This window comes from Hylaeus volcanicus, chromosome 5, assembly GCF_026283585.1.
Source record: "Hylaeus volcanicus isolate JK05 chromosome 5, UHH_iyHylVolc1.0_haploid, whole genome shotgun sequence".
Lineage (NCBI taxonomy): Eukaryota > Metazoa > Arthropoda > Insecta > Hymenoptera > Colletidae > Hylaeus > Hylaeus volcanicus.
Window position 1 is genome coordinate 8,853,517 of NC_071980.1, and position 20,857 is coordinate 8,874,373.

Genomic DNA, 20,857 nt, shown 5'->3' on the forward strand with positions numbered 1-20,857 from the left:
GAGAAGCTCAAAATTGCCTTCGTGGAAAAAAGGGGGTCCGGGACGAAAAGTTGCACGGAACGCGAAATAAATTCGAGCTGGTCGGTCCAATGAAAAGACCTCGATAAAACATCTGTACGCCGAGCGGAGACGATAAATTTCCTGGCCCCTCCGCCCCAGCCCTCTCCGAGGCCGATATTCCTTGCGTACATCGAACGCCGCGTTTGCCATTTATACCGGATAACCGAGTTCTCCCGTTCTCGCGAACCGTGCGGAATTGCCCCGGAAGAATCCGTTTCTTGTTCCGTGAAACCTTCTCCTCGAGACGACTTAAATCGTCCGTAAAAGATTTTCACCGAGTGGCCCGGCTCGATTGTAACGAAGTCCTGGATAGTGTAATTGCGATCGGATAAACAATGTCGGGTGTACCCTTGCTCTCTTCGCCCGATCGGCTTTCCTTCTATCTTTCCTTTCCGCCTCCGTCTTCTTCTTCTCTCGGCGTTCTCGAGAAACACGTTCGTCCGGCGTTCTTCTTCGTTCCACTTTGCTCTCCTCTCCTTTTCCCGATCATCCCGCGCAACCGACCGGAATCTGATCGTAAAGGTCAAAACGACTGTCTCTGATTGATTTACCCACGGTCAATACACGGTGAAGAATTGTTCGAGAGCGCCTTCGATTCTATCCTCTATCCTGAACATCCAATTCCCGTATCCAATGGAGAGCTTTCCCCGGCGAGCGGTACTTATTCCGCCCGCTATCGTTCAGACCCGGAATAACCTCTCCAGTCGTTCCGGATTCCTACGAATCTTTTCTTCCACCTTCGATCGAACATTAACCGTTTGCGCTCCTGCGAAACGCGATCCAGCTTCGATCGACCGTCTTCGGTCACCCCCGTCCCTTCCACCCACCTCTCTTTAACGATCGCTCGTATCACCTCTCGATCTTGGTCCTTCCAGCGGTGTTTCCGGTTCTCAAGATTGTAGAAAACGCAACGAACGAAAAAAGTCAATTTATCATCCAAACAAATCTGAGTCCTGACTTCGAGTTCTCCTCGCGGCCTCGTCTCGATCGAGGATCCTCTCGGCGTTTTCCGCGCGAAAGAATTCACCATCCAATCGTTACGATTGTTATGAAATATCATCGGCCGGACAGTTTTACGAACCGCGGTCAGAAAGGGATAAACCACCGAGACTGTTCTCTGTCATTTTAGCCCGCCGCCGCTCGCTGTTATCCGTCGATCTCCCTCCCCCTCGGTCTGGCCGCTATCAGCCCCGCGGTTTGGTCAGGCGTTTATTGCGATGGCGAATGTGTTTTTTTTTTTTTCTCTGACCGACAGATTTTTCGCGGTCACGCGAGATTTATTCGAAGAGTCGCGCGAAAGCTTTGACGCGTCTGCGTATGATGGACGGGAGTTTCTGTTGGACCGACGAACGATACCGATGAAAAATCGTTCGAGGAACAGGAGGGTGTAATGCCTGCCGGTTTTCATTCCGTTCCATTTTGTTTCCTTTCGGAGTCTGGACGATTCGAGATTCTGTCAAGCGAAACAAGCTTATCCAGCGATCGTGGATGGTTCAACGAGAGAACCCTACGATCGGGACGAGATTGTTTGGACGGAATCGGGTACAAACGATCGACTAAACGAAAGTGTTCAATGTTTGCGATGCGAAAGTCAAACAGAATTCGTTGAATCGTGCAAAATTTCCCTCTTCGATTTTTCCTGTTTGATGGAGGTTCGATCGCTACTTTATACAAAGATTAAGAAAAAAGGAAACGAATGTGTGTCGTTGCAATCATTTTAGGGATATCATGCGATGATAAATTCTTAATCGAAAGTGCGACGAATGAACGAGAGAACATCTACATAGCCTGCATAACTTGGTGGAGGTATGGCAGCGTATCTACTTCAGATCGGTATTATTATGTCGGTTAATCGATCCACCGTTGCATCTTATTACTTTCCTTGGCGGTGTTCACGAGTTTCTTGGAGAGGTTCGCGAGACGCCTGATTAATTCAATCGTAGCTACCTCCTTCAACGATTTTCTCGAATTTCTGACTCGTCATCTGGCCGCTAGAACGGCAAATGAACATGTTTTCGAAAAGTTTCGGCCGACGAGCGACTTCTGAACGGCTCGAGTCGAGACAGTAATTATTTTGCACGAGCTCGATGAAGGGAATGGTAGGTATGCCGCGCGGAAACTTTTTCTTCGACGTTGGTGGAAAAGTTTCGCTCGGAACTTGCGCATAATATCCAGCTGAAAACCGTGGGTGCGTTTTCACCGCACACACGCTCCGACCCAAGGAACGTCGAACGTCGGCTGAGTGCACTTTCCAAGTAGTTGGCGAAATGCAACTGCGCACGGGAGAACCCTGCCGCGATAACGGAAATCGTGACATACGCCATTTTCCCTTGGCTCGTTTCGCCCCAACCCCCGTCGGTGCCGTTTTACTTATCGAAATCGAACCAATCGACTGCTCCGTCCTTACATTCCCTGTACGTAAGTGGGACGCTCGAATCGCGAGCTTCTCGGTCTGGTTATTCCTGGTAATAGCGCCTCAGGGCAGCGCGAACTTCCCTTAATTAAAATCCGTTATTTTCGGGGTAAAATTAGCCACGCTGATTTCGTCTATCTTTGTATTAACGAAATTCCTACGGTTTATCTTTTCATGGGGGAGGAGTCATTTTATAATTACTTTCAATAATAAAAAGAACAAAAATTTGATTGGGGCCTTAGGAGTGCAAAGGGTTAAACATGTAAAACTTGCAAAAATGAACGTCCCGTATTTCTTAACCCTTAAATGGACGATTTTTGTTTCACGTTTTCAAAGTTTTCTTCAAAGTGACATTTGACATTAACTTATTTTCAATGCATAAAAATATTGGATAGTGCCAACATTAAAAAAAGTACAAAATTCGTTCAGAAATAAAAACTGGTTGTCAAAATTAACAAAAAATTAAAAGAAGGTCAATTTTATCTGTGATGTTTAGTATGTTGTTTAAAAACAACATTGTCCATTTAAGGGTTAATTAAATCGAACCCGAAGGAGGGTTGACTCACACCACCTCTAATTTATTGCGAACCGGATCGTATATCAATTTCACCGAAATCCGTAACATCTACCGCAAAAAAATGACCGATTTAACGTGGAATGACTCTTTCACGTCGGACGCGCGTCGAGTAAACTCGACGGTGCACTTGACTCGTCTGGATCAAGTACGTGGCTGGCGTGCGGAAGGGATTTCACGGTCGACGAAGAGAGACCGTGGCGCTAGCACTTTGGCACGAAGTTTCCGATTACTTCGTAAGCCCCGATTCAAGTTGCTCCGTAGCGAATTATGTCGTTCCTTTTCAAAACCCTTTCCGATCTCGAGGGTGCGAAACGATCGAACGCAGAGGTAGTCGACGGGGATCGATCTCCATTCAGCGAAATTGAGCAGCGATCGATTACTTTTCTGGACGATCGCATACTTATATTAATTGTATTAATTTTGTTTACAAGAACGTTCCACGTTAAAATTCTACTAAACGCGAATTATACATGCGTATCAATCTCGTAATTAATCGGGTTACGTATATTGTAAAAAGGGACGTCGAGTATGGTTATTAACGTCCCGTTATTAACTTAGTGATTCCATCGTAATCCAGAATGCAATCATGTTGTGATTAACGAGCTAATCACGCGTAACCGTTACATCCGCTTTGATTACTTGTACTAATAGTGATTACGGATTCGATTAGATGATAATGATTATCGTTAATCGTTGATTGCTTTACATTAAGCCCGGCGCCGCTGTCACAGAACAACGAGTGTCTTCCAGCAACTCGCATCGCGACCGAAATTAACTGCAATCTGGCATTGTTTTTGCCGAAGGCTGCTGTCGCGACTCTCGGTTATTCCAATTATCGGCTAATCCCGCAAAAAAGTCAACGCCGCATCCCATCCGGCAGGGGATTCGATTCCCGTGGCCTTACCGAAGTTTCACGGAGACCCGAAATCGCTGGACGGGGCCACGGTTACGGAGAGCCGGTTACCCTGATCGCTATTTAAATTCGACTGCGAAAACTATGTTAATTTGACAGCGAGCGAGAGGGAAGAGGCAACGATCGAGGGAAACAGAGGACGAGGGAGATGAGAAAGACGATCGAATCGACGGAGAGGGCGGATAACGGCAAAAGAGGGAAAGGTTGGAACCCGACGAGAGGATGAAGCCCACCGAGAGATAAAGCGTCAAAGGGGGAAAAGAACAACCGGGAGAAAAGGAAATTCACGGAGGCAGGGACCGAGGAGAGAGAAAAAATTACGGGGAAAGGGAAGGGGAGGCGCGTCAGGTGAGCCGGAAAATCCGGTAGCAGTTTTCAGGGGTAGCTTCCAGTCTTCGACGAGGGTCGAAAGGTGAGGAAGAGGGTAGGCGACGGGCAAGTACAAAGCCGCAGGAAAGAGGGAAGGTAAAGAGTGCTCGAAAAAATTTATCGAGCGCAGCACTTAACCCTCCGCCACGTTCTAAAATCCTTCCGACACCGATGTTTCAAAACAGCCACCCTCCGACCTCGTCCACAAGAAACAGACTTGTCGTTCGTTCGAGGATCGATTCCCTCATAGGATCGTGACGATTGGCGAACCTGTTACGCGTCTAACGAAGAAGAACAGGAGATTTTTGCAAAGTTGAACTGCAGAGTAAATGAAGGCAATACCGTATTTCTTCCAATACTGGCATAAAGTGGTGTAGCTAATAATTAACCCAGCCCCGTAGGCAGAGGGTCAACTCGTCCGAGGAACCCTTCGGCGTTCGGTGAAAACTCAAAGGACGTAATACTCTCGCATGGTTGAACGAGGCGTACCGTGAAAATATTGCGAATTACATTTTTTTTCGGGGTAATACGTAATTCCGCGTTGTCTCGTGGTCAGACAGGCTAGTTATTTCGCCCTTTGCATCCCCTTTGCCGCTGCGGCGCGATGCGCAGCCAGAGAAAATGTGAGAGAGCTTGTCCATCCATTCTACTTCCGGCACCGAGCTCATACATACAGCCCAGCCGCGTCATTGGCCGGACGATAAATCCGGCTCCCTGTTCGTTCGTCCAAGGGGAAGTCATGCGGCGGTCGTTGAATCGCGTTGCTTGGACGTCGGATAACTTTGGAGAACGTTGGTTTCTCCCTCTATTTTTACGCGGCTCGATCGCCACAGTCGATAGCTTGCAAACGTACGCGTCGTTAGTCGTTCAGAGAACGCAAATTCGATCGTGTTAATCTTTATGGCGCGTGTTCATTGACACCGCGATGCGCACACGATGGAGCGCGAAAAATATAGGAAAGGGTTTGTTGAATATTTAGCTAAATAAAACACGCAGGTTTTAAGTCTTCCTCGGTGTAATGTATTTAAGAGACAAAACCAGATTGAAATACAGGCGTTTTACAAAAGAAAAAAATGAGGTACGAGTGACCCGGTCTACCCGAGTCGTTCGACCCATACGCTGTTTGATTTCTACGAAGACTATAAATGCATAGAGTTATACCGTTGTTTCACTGCAGTTCCCTTTTTTGGGAATTCACCAACATTCGTCCTTTGCGCGACAATGGACCAAGTTTTCGGCCAAGTTTTATGACTGGGTCATAAAACTTGGGTCCAAACTTAGCTATTTTGGCCACTATTAACCTGATGGTCTCGAACCAGACAAAATCAAACTTTCAAAGCAAGACCTAACAGTGTTTTTTTTCGCTGAAATTTACTAGGGTTGTATCCATCTTGCAGTTTATCGTCCAACGATAAATCCGCGCGATAGAGAGACTCTTACATCGTGTCGGGCTGGATAGCTCGATTCGTTTCAGGATCACGGCGAACGACGAATCGGTACGAAGGGAACACGAGCTGTACGGTGTCGATCCGATTTCAAGAATACACCGAAATTTGATGGACACTGTGTGAAACGTGACGGTTCTCTGTTTTTACCCTGTCATACGTTCTCGTCTCGTCGATTCTCACCGTGTTCCCACTTACGCGGTGACACACGCTGGACGCGGAAAAAGGCGCTGTAAAGTCCGCGATCGATGGGCGTTTATTTTTCAGAAGCTTCGGGGAGAAGCGCGGCTGTCGACCCTCTGAAAGCTAGATTAATATACAGCGACTCTTTGGGATCCTATACTTTATCGTTTCGCGTTCAGCATTTGGAACTCGAGGGCGACGAACGTCTAGCCGGATATCAGATCGGAATATTAGGTGTAGGGGAACTGGTGGAATCGATCCACGTTTTACCTGTGCGATTCTTACGGACAGCGGTCATACGTAATTCCGAATTTAACACATTCCCGACCGCCGACGTGAATTCACGTCACTTAAAGTTCTATTCACTTTCTATTCCTAATTATGAAAAAATTATGAAAATCTTTTTATTTTATGCCCTACATATTTACAACATTGATATTTCAAAACATATTTTAAGCTTTAGAATTTGATTATTTTTGTCAGTATTTGCTATTAGAAACGTAAAATATTTGCCGGTCGCGAATGCGTTAAATCGTTTTATCTTCTGCAAGGTGCACGAGTCTCCTCCGTTTGTAACCGCGAATTAATATTTAAAAATGCCCAAGGGACTATTAAATTTCGCGTATCCTTTCGAAATATTTAGCCTATTCGCTTTGTTCTATCTCAGTGCCAGCGAAATCCTTGTTCGGTGAAAAGACGAGCTTTATATCGTCTTTTTTTATGTCGCTACGCGTGGAAACGTCAGTTCGTACAGCTGTCTCTATGATACTTTATGCGAAATTCATACGTCCTGGCATCAGGAAGAACACCCAAGCTCGTATTCGAGGATCGTAGCGATGGAACAACAAATTCTCGTCGGAGAATTGCACGAAGGGACTGTTTTTTTATCGCGTTGCCAAAATTGGTGTGCAAAAGTTCGCTTAGATGGCGGGTCGCGATAAGAAAAATTTGTGCTCGCTCAAACCTTGCACGGATTTATCGATATCGGAGGATCGTTATCGATGGAAACGTTCGGTATGGAATATTTATTTTATTCGAAAGCGGAGTTTTTTTTTTCGAACGTGCAACCGCGGTGTACAATTTATTATTGGTTCCAAAATGTAAATATTTAAACGTACAACGAAGGAAAGTCGAGTAACTTTACAACCAAAGTTAGATCGAATAGTTTATTATAATTCTATACGCATAGCTTCGAGATAGATCAAGATTACAAGTTAAAAAATCGCTGCTGGTACGTCTATCGATGCATGCTTTGCATTCAGATGACGCGAAGATTCGTTATAACGCACCTCTTGGCAAACACATGGGTTATCGGTTTCATCGTTTGTAGTCACAAAGAAAAGCGATATTCCGCGAGTGACCTCTCTCATTCCTAAGGCGCTTGCATTAAGTAGCCGCGCATAGCGGCGATCGACATCAAGATCTGGCAAAACGCGGCGCAGCTCGGTCCGAAACCGTCCAACGTTGAAACTTGTTACCATTATTAGGGAAAGTATTAATATTCTAATTAGTATTAGCATAATCGTTATTACAAGAAACTTCCATTACGGTCCCTTCGATTAATATTTGGAAACAACGAGGAGACCAAATTACACATGCATATTGGAGATGAATACATTTCGTGCGTTAATTGCGTGCGCGAAATTATCGCTCAGTTTGCGCGAGCGGGTCGATAAACTCCTCGGTAACGGTTTCGAAAATTGCGCGTTTTGATGCGAGAAAAATAGAATAAATTTTTGTACCACACCGGTGAAGCAGCCGGAGAGTTCGATTTTTTCGATGCTTTCGCGTTGCCTTATTCTCCGAAATATTATTGAAACTAATAATTTCGTGTTGGAAATAAGTGATCGACGACTAAATTCGTTGGGTATAAAGAATGATTCGAAGTTAAAGGATAAATGTGTCGATTTTATTCGTTAGTCAGAGTAAAATTTAACCAACTCCAGGCAGGCGACGATAATCGGAGCGCTCGGGAGATTCGTTAGCATGAAAAGTGCTCTTATATTGTGCTCGCTCGAATAGACCGGTCCGCGGTGGAATCGGCGCAAATGGCCGAATCGAAGCGGAGAGAACAAGCGTCGAGGTCGTCGTTCCTATGCGTCATTTCACCTCCCGGAGAGCAGCCGGCTAGTCGAACCGAAATTTCCATGCCGCGTTCTCCCAATCGCTGTTTTCTCTCTTTTTTTATCGTTTTCTTTTACCATTTATTTCACAGCTTTTTTCCCGTGCCCAACTTTTTCACCTTTTTTTCTCGTGCGATTACAAATAGAAATTTTCTGGCGAGCGTGCTCGTGTTAAACTCGACGTAGCCAATTTTCGCCATTGATTGGGAATAACTCTTGCAGTTCTGTTCCGATTTTTCGCGGGTACACGAAGGCGCGCGTACAAATTTTCGAAGCACGACCGTTTGTATCCCACTATTACCCATTGTTTTCGAACTTAATCGTAACCAATTGTTATTAATGCATGTTTCGAGCGTATTCGGCCAACGATAAGGGTGGACATTGTAACTTTATTTGTTTAATTACGTTGACAATTAACGGGTGGAAATCCAATTTTGCAACGCAGTTTGGTAATTCTAATATCAGAATGGAATCCGATGAACAGATTATTTTACAATTCGTTCCATTTATTCTAATCGATCGTACACAAAAATGACACGTTGCAGAAATGAAACGAAACAAGTCGACGATAAAAACGATTCTCTTGTTTCGTTTCGAAGGAAAAGTGTCATTTTTTCTGCGTTTTATTTCTCCACAAACGTGAAAGGAAATCGACTCTTCGATTCGAAGAGAAATTAAAGCGTCGCGTCGAGCGTAAAAGTGTGACGCGGGCTGGGTGATTCCCGTTTCCCGTCGCATTTTTGAAACGCTCGTTATCGAACGTAGCCGCCGCCTTTCGACCGGATAGATTCGATTCGCATTCAGAGCCGCTGGAATCGAAAAAAAAGAGCCACTGCGGCGTCGTCATTCCGTCGTGTCATTCCGCTTCAGAAGTCGCGCCGCGCCACGTCGCGCGTGCAACGAGCCGAAATTTGAATGACGCTTTTTCCGATCACGTCCCGCGTCCCTCTCGGTCCCACTCGTTTGTCATCCTTTACCACTGTGTCTCTTTTCCGTTTCGTCGCGCTCGTTCGAATTTCGACGACCGTACAGTGCGGTTGAACGATATAATTTGTGACAAAAATCGAAATTCAGTTATGAACGTCAAAATATTAGAATTTATTTACAGGAAATGAAACTAGCGCCGAAGTCAACGAATCCCGTGAAACTATTCTTTGTCTTCCTTGAAACCGTTTTAATTCGAATAAGAAGTTTCGATCCATTTCCTGCTTTGACTCTGGAAACCAGTTGGTACGTCAATTAATTAGAATTTTTCACTCTGAAACCGAATTCAAAACCAAACTGACGTTTCGATAAGGTGTGACACTTGTACTGTCGTACGAATATTCGATCCCTCGATTTTTGCTCACTGATCGCCGCACCGTGAACCGAAACGCGAAACGAAATTTCCGTTCGCTTCTGTCCGATGTACCGCCAACGGGTGATTCTCTTAGCGCGGCCAATAACCGCACGTTCGCCGACTGTCCTCGATCATTTTCGCGTAATCGACACGGGACGATCGATCGCTCGATGCGGTCGATCAAGCGTCGAGATGAACCGAAACGTTGTCTCTGTAGAAAATTAAAGGGCCCTCTTGCTTTAACGTTCGATGAAGTTCATCTTTCGATCGATTTTTTTGGAGAAAAAGTATGACGCGGAACATTCTCAAATTCTGCACGTATAATAATTCGTGAAACATTAATATCACAGCAAAATCATATTCCCATCATTGTTTAAATAATAAGTATTGTTCATAATTAATTTAACTATTGTCAGAAATTAATATTTAGTTGATGCATTCAATAGATATCAAAATATCGACAAATTTCTCACGATTAATGTCTCGAATGAACACTTATTCTGAACCGTAATTGTTATTAATGTTTGCCGCATTAAATCTTTGCCTGGCAGCGAATGGGTTAACTGGATTTCGCAAGTACGAATTTTGCAATATTCTTTTAGTGGCACATTGTAGATACTCTAGATTTTGAGAACACGTGAAAATAAAGATAATTCGATTTTCGGAAGCCTCTAGAGAGAGAAGCCCCCCTTAATCTTCGGAGAGAAACAAATTCCATCGGGAGCGGTGAACCACAATTCGCACTGGAACCTTTCGTTTCGTGGACGAATGCTCCAACCAACTGGGCTTTATCCGGGTCGTCAGTGGATTCTCTCTCTCAGAGGCGAATGTACGAAATTTATTTCGTTCCTTCCGAGCCACGTACCGCGGTGGCTTAGCCTTGTTATTATTGTTTTATGTGGCGAGAAAGGAGACTCGTGAAAGCCGTGTTTATGATATAGCTTTGAATCATGCAACAGCTTAAAGTGTAATGGGAGGGTAAAATATGTCACTGGAGGTTTTCGAGACTCGGTGAGCATTCAGATTTCGGACGATGAACGTCTTCGGTTGGTAGCTCGCAGCTCGGTTTGGTAACTTTTATTGCAGCGATACTTAAATTTAAGACACTGTAATTCCGAACGATTATTCTCTTAGGTATGCATTATGACATATACATCAAGCATGATTTATTCCTTAAGGTTTCGACTTGTATTTCGGGTCTTCCTAGGTTCTCCATTCTTAACTCTTTCGTGCCACGAAAAGTCTTCAAAAAACGGTACGGCGCGGAACATGTAAGCTTCTATATTTTCATAACATGAATAATTAACACTTTCGTGCCAAAAAAAAAAAAAAAAAATGGAACGTTTATTGAAAATTGGGAATCCCCCGATCGAGTACATCCGCGATACGTCCTGTATGTTACCCTAACAGGCCGAGTATCTGCCGTAGACGGAACCCTTATTTCCCCAGAAGTTTACCACGTCTGCCGGCAGTACTCGTAGAAAGACAACGCCGGTCGTTGGAACTTCCCCTCCGGCGAAAAAAAGAAACACATCGAATTTACATGTTACCCGAATATCGAGAGGGCTGATGCGCATCCCCTCGGGCTGAAAGTTTGGAATGGTCTCCCTCTGCGTTCGCGACAGTCGCATACAGGGGTATTTTCCACAGAAGGGGTAGGGATGGCAATTCGCTTACCATGACCGCGACCGCGACACTGTCGCTCGGATGTAACGCAACGAAATAACTGGGACCGCGTCACGTTTTGTTAGCATCGCTGCCGATGCCCGTTGGTTGGGTGAAATAGGACGAGGACAAGGACGAGGAAGTGGAAGAGGAAAAACGAAGAAGTAGGAAACCAGCTAGAGGAGATATATCGGAGAAGTTTCAGCAGACTTTCGACTTGGCAACGGCAACGACGAGGAACCTTCAATTTTAATGAACCGAGCACCAAGTACAGATAGAAAAGGGGGTAGCGTGTTCGGGCAAGGAAAGTTTCCTCCGCTCGGTGCTCGAAATCCTAGCTGGGCGAATTTCAGCTTCGCTGTGAATATTGGGGCCGAAGTTTCGCCGGATGTACACAGGAGCGGGCGAAAGAAGGGGTATACCGTAGTGCCTCGCATTATGTTCGTAAATCAGGACCGTCAATTATTATCAATATTCGAAGCAGAGGTAGTTAAATTTTTTCCGCGGAATCGGTCAAACTCGTGCGGGCTGCACGAAGAGAACAATGGAGGGGACACAATGGGGCGAAGTTCAACTAGGAGGATTTTGTCTTCAGGTTTCTCGTAGCGAAGGTTACGTTGTTTTGCGGGTGTGCGATATAGACGAACTTTGAGCGTTTAGCCGTTAATACAGAGCATCCGCAAAGTACACATAGAACGAGTGGACGAAACACTAACTAAGTACTCCTGATATTACACAAAATTTGATGTAAAAGCGACAAATGTCATCAATATGGCGCGACGTAGTTAGGGGTCCGCTCTTATTAGTCGCGTGTCGCGATATTCGCGGCAAAATCGTTTGGTGAAAACAATTGGCAAACGTGTAACGCAATATGTGACCTCGCTCGTGCTCAGTGCATGGTATGTTAATAGACACGGAACAATAGGAGATTTCAATTTCATAGCGCGTTAACGACGATCGGGTCGCGGTAATGGCGGTTAATAATGGCCGTGGGTGCGCAGAGCGCGAGAGGATGCGCGCGTGTTCTCGGCCGATGTTTTAATTGCTGGTCTTTGCGATAATAAAAGTAATACAAATCGAAATGCAATTCGTACGCCGTTATTATGCGCGATATTAATTAACGTTCCGGTGTTATTAGAAACGCTGCGCGGCAGCGTCGACCTCCCCTTTGTATGTTATTTTGCAGCGTATAGCCGCGAGTCCAACGAACCACCGGTCTTCTCGATTTTTCTTGCTCTTCTTTTTTTTTTTATTATTATTATCATCATCATCATTATTATTATTATCGTCGTCGTCTTCGTCGTTTGGCTCGTCCCTTCTCTCGTCTTATTTTGTCTTCGGAATCCTCCACGCACAATTATCCGTAGACTCGGCTATCGGGTTTAATTAACACGCTCGCGTTATATTCACTCTGTCGTGAACGGTTGAGACAAAGGATAGTGGCTCTTTGTTCATCTCATCGGCCGAGGCTCTTTCACACGCTCGAGAGCCATAGGGTAGGGCGTGTCCACTCGTGCAGGCTCTCCCTTCAGAACCAGTTCCACTTGTTTGTAAACACGGAAGGACTTCTATGGGGGGAAGGGGTGGAATTTCAAGACCGCTTAGTACGTTTCATTATTTCCGCGGGTACTGTCGCTGTTACCATTGTCCCTCGACCACCGTAGTCTCCTCAGCGCGTCACCTCCTCTCTGTTTCTCTGCTGATATCTTAATCTAGTTTTAACTCGCGACAAGAACGATTACAGACACGCCACGGCCACAGCCGCGGTTTTCAGTTAACGTTGCCTCGGACATGTGTTTAGCCACCGATCTTGTGCTTATTTTCTCCGTAACGAAACAACGAGATGAACGGGAGACAAATACGACACCATACGTTGATAATATTCTTTTTTAACGATGCTTTGTTTCTCTCTCTTGTTTCTTTTTAGAAACGTTAGTACTGCAAGCGCTCGAATTGCCGTCGATGCCAGGGAACCACTTGTTTATCGCGGTACTTGGATGTGTATTCGCCACGCTAAGGCCAGATTCATAGGAAACCAGGAAAAGCCAGACAGTTTGAGTTCGCATTTGATGCCGTTAGCAACGGAGAAATATACTCTTCCCTCACTTTCTTTCGCACTACATCGTGCAGTTTCATTTTTTAACCTTTGGCCATCCTGGCCTCCTCCGATACCGTCAGTTATAGTACTTAGTAATACTCCAATTATTTGTCGAGCACTCTGATTGCCAGTTCCTCCACCGCTAACGCGCGCAAACGATGCGTTTAAGGTTCCCCTCGGCGAGGAATTCATCCCTCGTTAAAATATTTCTCGTCGTCTACATCGGCATCTCGTAATCACGCTCTACACCGTTATTATTTTTCGAATTAGTACGCGAAGGTTGCCGTATCTTATGGTAACGAAGCGATATTAATAACCGAGGGTATTAATGCCAGCGGACGCGCTCGTAAAAGTAATTTAAGCGGTCGAGGCACGATACCCTTCTTGTCGAATTCGTCTCTTTTACATCGAGCGTGCGTCGTGCCCTTTATCGCGACTGTGTTCCTGTATTTCCTTTTCTGGACGAGTCGCTGGGTGAAATTCGAGCCAAGAAACCCGTGGAGAAGCTGGATTATGCAACGATACTTTTCATAAGTGGCGACCATTTACGCGATTGGAGCGAAGTAGGAGAAGGATCGGCAATCGGAATATTTCAGGGAGGGATACTTTATTAGGAGAATCCTCGAAAGTAGGTACGAGAAATGTCCAACGTATTACGATGATTTCTCTCGCTGGCATCTTGGCCTGGATTTTGGGAGCGAATTATATCATCAAAAATTATTAACACGGGTTGTCGTAAGTAATCTATGCGAAACCAATCTTTACGTCCTCGTCGTTAATTTGGTCTCTCCCGCTTCGAGCTGCGAGTTTCTTCTTCCAATCGGAACTATTCCTTCTTCGGACGAATCGTTGGTTGAAATTCAGGCCAAGAAGACCGCGGAGGAGGCCAGTCTGCGGGTGTTCGCGGCGGAAAGAAAGTAATATCATTCAAAAGCACCGGAAGTTATTCCCTGATGCGAAAGTTTCTCCATTTTACATTACAGGAATAGTCCGCGGGAGATGTTAGTCGCGGGGAAAACTTCATCTCCGCGATAACTTTTCCAATTATTATCAGATGGCAAATGGACAGTCTTTGTGTTTTCCGGATGTGGATGGAGGGTGGGAAGCGGGGGCGGTGGTAGAAGTTCAGGAAGTCCCGGAGAACTTGAGCCGCGGCGCACAATACCTCGGTGATAAACCCCGGTGGACCGGTGGAAAATCTATTTTTGATCGAACGTTCAATGTTTTCCGAGCACTTGCACGCGCTCTCCATGGACAAAGATTTCATCCAGCCATACAGTGGAGAGAGTTCATCGCGAACGCGTGCTCCCGCCCCATCGAAATCGAACAATCGCGTTAACTTCCTCCGTGCTCTCTCGGTATTCAGCGCGTGGTCGTCTTTGGCGACCATTTCGAGCGAAGAAACTCGAGTAATCGTGAAACCCGTTGGCTAAGATTTTCTGAGAAAACAGGAGTTTAAAACGTGCTCACGTTTCTACCCATCGAGCATTTATTCGATATCAATTACCACGTTCTCGATCTGATCGCGAGATCTGTTCAGCAGAAATTCTTCAGAATAGAGCACTTAAGAACTGAGATCTAAAGACGAGTAGTTCGAATTATAAATTTACCCTGGGAAATGCAATTTTAGAGTTCGTCTCTTGGTGGTGTTGTATTATGCATTATCAGAAACATTGAACCTAAGAGCAACACTCATTGTAATTGTTCGTGACTAGAGTTTTACTGGGAGTCCAAGTGCCTCGATGAAATGTTAAAATTAGAGTAACCAAGTTATTTGGTGGCCATACGTCGTTACACGAACTCATCACATTTGGATGGGATCGGGTTCGGCCCTTAGGCACAGGTACTCACCCTCGGAATAAATAAAGGGATTAATGGGGAATGCATCGCTGGCAGACAGAAACGTGACCCAGTGAGTGCCAAAGTTGCGCGAGTGTAGTTCGATGATCCCGTGAAAACGGGAAATCAGTAGGGCCAGAGTTCACAGAGGGGATGCGCGAGCTCGCATCCGGCGTGGATCCGATGTTTTCATTACCAGCAAGAATCAAATTTCCCGTGATTTCGTTACGCGGCCAGCTGTATTTCCATTTTAGTTAACTACCCAGGGATACAATGCTGTTGTTTGCCAGGGGCGATGCAAGCTTCCGGCCAGGCACGGTTATCGTGATCCTCCCCGTTTCGAAGACTGCAAGTACAACGGCATATCTCGTGTAATAATCGAAAATGTACCCAGTTCGCTAAGATTTATATTTGCTAACAAACATTGGGGATCGTTCCCTGATGTTATTGTCTTATATATTGTCAGAAACATTGAACCCAAGAGCAACACTCCTTGCAATTGCTCGCGGCTGGAACTACTATCGGAGATAATAATAATTCTAACAAAATTTCCGAGATGGAAAACACAACAGAGACCGACAGATGCATGCACAGAATACTTCCTAATCGATTTCATACGTTTTTGTAAGGCTAGACAAGTTTTTGTCGGTTGCACATCGAATGGAGTACAATGAGTCGAAGGTACATAAAAAGCGATGGGGTAATAGCGTATTTTACCAATATCGGGAACTCCCGTAACATTGACAACGGCGTCGTCGTTTCGTCGCGATTATTTCCGGACCACTCCGATACATCCCCAAGCGATAGAATCGTCGCGGGGCATCGATCCGCTCTTATTTGCATGCGCATGCGGCGCATAATTAATCACCGAAACGCGTGGACGCGATTGTGTCTAATTGATAATATAATACGCCGGCAATCGCGGCCACTTTGTGACGGGCCGGGGGACATTCATAACGACGCGACAAGTTGACGCGCATCGTCATCACGGAAATTATGTATCGGCGGTCAGGGAAATTCTCACTCGGAGCTTCCCGATCGTGATTTGACCGCATTAACGATCGTCGAGTCGCGCGTCATTTTGATCATTCTGGGAGAATCCACGCCTCGATGGTCCAATCAAACTTGGTATTTCGGTCTCGGCCCGTGTGCTCGCCCAAAAGTGATTCTTCGCGATCGATGACCCCGGTTATCGGGTTAGCAGCACTCCCGCTTTGATAGACGCTGGAATTATTTGATAAGTGGAAAAATTCTCTTGTTAGTTTGTCAATAAGTACGGTTAATATTCAAACTGCGAAAACTTCAGGTTCGAGCCGCGATACATTTTCCGACAGTTTACTCGCGAAGATCCGCGTTTATTGAAATAATTTTACAAACGGCCACTCCTTCCGCAACGAGAGCGGGAAACAAAAGGGACGCGCTGTCCGATAACCCGAGTCATTATTCATTTCCTCGGCCGAGTTCAATTAAATCAGCGTGCAGCGCCTTGGTCGCGTCGAGAGGAAAGGGAAAAAGTTACTCGAGCGGCTTCTACCGCGCTGTCGCCGCTGCTCTTGTCGTAAACCCGTAACTCGACGACTACTTTTTCCTGTTTTTAATTCGCAGCTACCTTCGTTTTTCTCCTGATGCATCTGGCGCTCCGTGGCTCGCAGTATAGCGAAGGGTTGAAGCGCGCGTAGAATAAATCATCGACAATTAGGAAAGTCGAATCCGTCGAGACTCGGTCGAGAACTCGCTCGGATAAACGCGGCCGGCAATTTTCCCGTATTTCGGAGAGGCTTCGAATAACGTTGCGTTGATAGTTTCACGAGCAATTTTTGTATTTTGGAATCGATTTATCGTCTCCGGGGACAAGCGCGGCGATAACGGAATTTTCCGGAAACAGTGAAATCGTCGTTGCACGACGCGATGAAACGCGACGCGTACCAATCAAACGTGTCCGCAGTTCCAATTCGTTTCCAGCCATCTCGACAGCCTCGCGACCTCCCCTTGTATCAATTTGTCTCGGATCCAAGGAAGATGGACGACGTAACGAGCACCGAGGCGAGATGACGCGTCGGGTTCGCCATATCCGTTCATCGAGGCGTAAGGAGGTTCAAGTAACCGGAATTTCAACACGGACATTTCTACCCAGGAGTCGCGATCCCGACACGCCCGCAGCTTTTTCCTGATCCAGACACCCGGGGATCCTCGGGTCTAGACGCGACAACCGCGGGAAACGTGGAAACACGTTCTGACATAAGAGGGCACAACGAAGCGGAAGTTTAAATGCATTTCTAAAAGCGCGTCTGACGTAGGAAAGGAAAACCTTTCGGTTGTATACACGACGCTTTGAACGAGATATTCGAAGAACTTAGAAGAACGCACCGTACTCGAAGGAAACTGAAACGTCTTTGTAGTACTCGAAATTTGTTTTCGAATACATGGAAAAGTAGTTTTCGGGAGTTCGAAATTGTACGATGTCCATGAATTTATTCGATTCATAATTTCTTTTTTTAAATTCAAGGTGAGACAGAATTTGTAGTTCATCCGGCGATAACGTTTACCAACACCGATCGTTTTCATAGCACAGACCTGCCGTTTCGTAACCTGTCGATGATACATGAATAATGACTTGGAAAAACGAAATTCCGTTTCCGGTCCGTAACGAACACCCTTCTCGTGTTTTCGATAGTTCAAGAAAACAATCGAGTGCATGGATTCGATACCGGACACACCGTACAAATTGTCGTATCTCTCGGTGGCCACGAATGTTTCGCGTTTTATTCTCTGGAAATACGTTTGTCGGGGAATTTGTCTCGGCGTCGGGAGCGTCGGGGGCGTCGTTGGACGTCGACGTGATTTATAGGTGGTCTAACGGGACGTTTCGCTTTTTCTGTTTCAGATGTGAACTGTTGCCAGAAGTATTATCGATTCGCATTACGTATGAAGTAATTGGAAATCGCAGCGGGCAAGGTGAGTAACGATGAAAAACTTTGGGGATTTCGTGTGAGAATTCGTCGCAACGGTGTAGCTGAGCTCGAGAAGCGTTCACGTTAATATTACAAGATTGCAACATCGCCGAGACGAGATGCGCAGTTTCTGATATTTTCTTGCGTTTCGCAGCCGCGACGTCGAAGCAATTCGACTTCTTTGGCGTTCCGTGACGGTGTCCTTTGTTAATTTGCAACGAGATTCGTTTTCGAAATTACTATTACCAAGATTTCCTCCGCCAACGTCTTAGCGTTGAAACCTGTGGGGTTGTACTTTGTTATATTAAATAGTCTAACATTATATTAAATAGTATAACTTTGGGGAAACGTGTCTTTTTTGGTATTATTAGACTTGATTATAAATTTTTATAGTTCTCTTAAAACATTAACATCGCTGCAAACAGGATTTATTTATTTAGTATTTAACGAAATTTGTTAGACTTACGATGCCTCCTCATAGGGGACATCCGAGTGCAAAGGGTTAAAATACATAAACCATGGACCAACATTTATCAGATACTTTTATCTTAGTTTTATGAACGTAACGGTTGCTTCTCCGAAATTCCAAAGAACTCTCTCAACAATTGTACCCGACACGATTACCTCTCGAGCTAGGACAACGACAAACTCGTTCACGTTCCGGCGTTTCTCTAATCGCCTTGTGTCCTTTTTCTGTTCCAGGATTCCCGACTGCCCCCGACGTTTCTCTCTACTTATTATCAAGAAGTATTTCTTACTATCGCAATGTACTCCGTAACACGGTGTCCACCTAAAGTAACGGTTATTCGTGTTTTTGAGAATCGTGATAGCTTCGTAGTGTGCAAAATGTAATTAGGGCAAATCTAAGAGAAAAAAAAAATGAAGCGAACAATGCAAAGCGACAAAAAAAAATGACAAAAAAAGCGTAATGGAAAAACTCACTACACCCAAATGTACACGTACACAAACACACTCGTACACACACGCACACGTACACCGATCATACCTACCTTTATTAACTCGTAATTGCAACGAAGTAACAAGTTTTCTCTCTTTCTACTCGACACGATAGTTTAATCCAATGATCGATTATTAAAGAATGCGAAAGAAAAACGAAGAGCTCGTTCATCTCCCGGCGAACATTCTCTTGTTTCGTCGAACGGAGATTTAATGTACATAGCAAGAGTTTTGTATATTTGTAAAATAGATAGGGCATTTTCTTATAAACAATAAAGTTATTTATATATATTTTAATCACAACACGGAGAATGATTCCTTTGTCCCGTCGTAGATCGCCACAGGATTATAGCCGCAGTTTCGTCGATCCAGCCACCGATTCCGTGGAGAGAAGATCCGAAACGCCGTCAACCGGTGCGTATTACGTTCCCTCGCCGACAATGCTGTGCGAAGACATTGTGCGATTCATTTCGAGCGGTGAATCTTGGCAGTAAGTACCAAGATTACGGAGCAATCTTTCAGATGTAAATACACAGTTGATATTGTAATGTGATAACGATAATAATAGAAATTATTTTGAATTATCTTGTACCGAGAACGATACCACGGGCACGAAGAGGCTAAGAAAAGTGTTGAAATAAAAACATCATTGAAGTGAATTCGATGCGAGCGAACGACTGACGGATAGACAGAGAGGCAGCCACGATCTCGCATCGCGGAGTACACCCAGGGAATTACCACTCAGAGCGTATTCGTTGGAGCGAATTTTCATGCCATTGGGTGGAAATCGTTGCCCGACGATGCGACATGCCACGTTTCGGCGATTTGTTTGTTCCAAATTTCCATGGTGTTATTAACTCCCGCCCGCTATGGAGAGCCGGCCACGTAGCCACGTCCATTACATTAACTTGATTGAGAAATATCGGACAACAAGTGCGTGTATTACCGATCGGCAAATGAAATTCGAATCACGCGCACGTCAACTCCATTCCCCAATTATTTTTCAGGCCTTTTGGTCCCGCGTCGCTGTTAACGCGATTTCTCCACAGGGAAAAATAATTATTTTCCAATACCGGTGGCGCGTGATTTGGAAACAATTATCGAATCGAAAGCGGGTGGAGAGTTCTATTTGAAAATACTGAAGCAGCTGGAATAAATAGAGGTTGGAGCGTACAGCCGATGACAGAATCGAGTGGACGAAAGAGTATTGTTATATGAATTTAAATAAGTGATAAAGGCAATGCTTCGCTCCTTATTTAAATTTGAACGATAGCTATTTGTGCTCTTTGTCTACTTAGTATTACATGAGCCGTTCGTTGCAAACTCAATTCGGACAAAGTTAGTCGAATTAACCCATTCGCTGCCAGACAAATTTAAAGCCTTTTGCCTTGGGCGTCGAGACGTAATACAGATGTGTAATCAAGATTATTATTTTGATAATAAAAAATGATATTAAATTTGTTGTTTTGAAAAGAAAATTTACGATCTTCTTTTCCAATAATTCGTGACTCAAAAGGCTGTAAACTTATCCCTTGAGTAATTGCAATCAATTTGAACTACGAGACATCTCGTAGTTGGCAGTGAATGGGTTAAAAAGAAGAGAAATTGCTATCTTCTTTATAAGATCGATTGTTTAAACTTTAGATCGCGGTTCCAAGAGGGACCATCTCCAACGGCCACTTTGTCACGGTAAATAGTCCACGTGACTCGGTCCAATTTTCCCTTCCAAGGTTGAACAGTGTGCGAGGGCGGTTTCTTGAAATATAGGTTAATATATCTCTGCGAGTCGAGCTGAATCGGTGTTTCGTATCGCGGGCTATCTTTTATGGCGTGCTCGCGCTGGTACGCGCACTTGCCACATATCATAAAGGGGAGTTCTTAGAGCAGTAATTACACGAGCTCCGATGAAAGCTGCTCGCATATCC

General features: G+C 45.0%; 1 protein-coding gene across 1 annotated transcript in view; it reads left to right on the forward strand.

The window, feature by feature from the left end:
* Positions 1–19,545, forward strand: part of LOC128876564 (toll-like receptor 6) — a 49,048-nt gene extending 29,503 nt beyond the window's left edge. The window contains exons 2-3 of the transcript XR_008457068.1: positions 17,909–17,979; positions 18,678–19,545. The gene's annotated coding sequence lies outside the window, so the exon portion shown is untranslated. The remainder of the gene's footprint in view (positions 1–17,908; positions 17,980–18,677) is intronic.
* Positions 19,546–20,857: the final 1,312 nt, after the last annotated feature.